We start from the raw sequence: 2,395 nt of genomic DNA on the forward strand, positions 1-2,395 counted from the left end.
ACTTACCAACTCCCAGCGACCTAAGAAACTTCCAGACTTTAGCCGGATCATCAGTTTCTAAAGAACTATGAATATGTCGGCGTTGTCCATCCCTACACAACCTATTGCAATGATTACGACGCTCATTATACTTGCGTTTATTCTCGTCTGTAGGACTGTACTTAAATCTGGCCTTAACTGTGAGCTTTTTATTCATAGCAGTCCAAACATTCTGGTCTAGCCAAGGTGCAGGGAGGTGTTTCATTTTAACTGGCCGTACTGGTGCATGTTTATCGTAAAGATTCATCAATGTGTTGTTAAACTCGGACACTTTGCTATCTATTGATATAGCATTCACAACGTTACCCCAGTCAATTTCACGAGCATCACTTCGCAAACAGTCCAAATCAATTCCACGAAAATTGCGTTGCAGAAGAATTTTGGGTTTAGCCTTGGGTGGGCGGATTTTGTAGGAAAGATAAATCAAGTCATGATAAGAAAAAGCGTCCGCAGCGCACTGACCATGTTTACTAACGAAGTTCAAAGATGACACAATTATTAAGTCAAGAAGTGAAGGAGTTGAGTTGGGAAATTTATGTGTAGCATTAAGTGGAAGAATGGTCATATTGTTAGCCATTATAAGAGATTCAAAACAAGAAGAACGACTATCTCGTTTGAGAAGGCAAGTATTAAAGTCACCCATAATTATGCTATGTTCATAGGAAGGCGAGAAGTCCTCTAATAATTTTTCAAAAGAAGCGAAAAAGTTAATACGAAGTGAGGGACAATAGTAGACACCAAGTAATAGTTTAGTATGAGAAAAGAGAACTTCAATGAAAACGTGCTCACCAGCATTGGATAGCGATTGAGAGGATGTGCTAACTATTGAGAATGGTATATGAGATCGTAGATAAATACCAACGCCACCTCCGCCGCAACCAATGCGATCGTTACGAATTAAGTTAAATCCTGGTAAAGAGTAAGACGAGGACTGAAGGCACGGTTTTAACCAGGATTCAGAGATAAGGATAGCATGAAGATTTTTATTATCAAATGATGCCAGCATATCTGAAAAATGAGCCGGAATACTCTGCGCATTTATATGGATAATATTAAAATGTTTGGGAACGTCACAAAATACCGAGTCAATTGTGCTCGAAAGGGATGGAATGTTACAAAAGCTAACATCACTGTCACTACTGCTATGAGAACTACAAGAAACATAAACCTCATCGTCATTATCACTGCTTATCGACATAAATTTTATTATAATAAACTACTGTATTATATATAAATCAATTTATAAAATATATAATGATTAGAAAAAAATTATAATAATTTAAATAATATTTTGTTACTGCCCATCTGCCAGTTCCGTGCATAGCAACTTTAAAAAATAAGAAAAAAAAATATATAAATGAATCTTTCGAGCAGCCGTAGTCATCAAAAAAAAAAAAAAATAAAATAAACTAATCAACTTTCACGCGTCACAGTAATTGTCAAAAACATAATTTTGTTATAAGAAAAAAAAAACGTACAAGGAATTGTGAACTAAACGACGGTATTATAAAAATTTAAAATGGTCAAATCAAAACAAAATCTAAATGAGAAAATTGGCCAATATTACTTCTTGGATGCCGCAACACGTCTCGCCTTCGGAGGGACGGCACTCGGCTGTTTTGATGATGAAGCCGCAGGCCTCAGATTCCTCTTCGGTGAAGTCGTTTCGAAATCCTCCTTTGGTAAAATAGCATCGAGATCCATGATGCTGCTGATACGATGACGAGTTTCATCAGGCCCGATTGCGAAGACTTGGCCTTCTCGCGTCCAACATTTTGCAACACCTAAGCGTTGACGTGCCTCCATGAAAACTGCATGCCGCGTTCTCGTCAGGAATTCAGATAATGTCACACCTGAGCCCTTTAACTTAATTTTGGCCATCCAGACTTTGTCGCGCATAGAAACATCGCGGAGCTTGAACAGGATCGGCCTCGGCCTGTTATTATTTCCTTGACGACCCATCCTGTGGCAGCGAGAGATGTCTCCTACAGAGAATGTAGTTAATTTTAGCTGATGGACCACTTCCTTGACAACAGCCGCAGCAATATCCTCCCCTGAACTCTCTGGAATACCATGCAGTAACAAAATCTTGCGCCTTCCCTGCATCTGCAGTTGATCAACCTCCTTGGCAATCCACTCTATTTGATGTTGAAGAGCCCTCAATGATTTGACCATGAAGGCCTTGAAAGTGTTGAAATCTGCTGTTAGGGATTCAACATTGGAGCTTGGTGCAGTAGTCCTCTGTAGCTGGCCCTCAAAACCTTCCATACGTTGATTGAAGTTTAGAACCAATTCATTGAAAGTTTGCTTGATTTCCTCCATGATTCCAGTGCAGTGTTGTGTCAATAATTAATGA

This window comes from Hyposmocoma kahamanoa, unplaced genomic scaffold, assembly GCF_003589595.1.
Source record: "Hyposmocoma kahamanoa isolate Upper Pololo Valley unplaced genomic scaffold, ASM358959v1 97395, whole genome shotgun sequence".
Lineage (NCBI taxonomy): Eukaryota > Metazoa > Arthropoda > Insecta > Lepidoptera > Cosmopterigidae > Hyposmocoma > Hyposmocoma kahamanoa.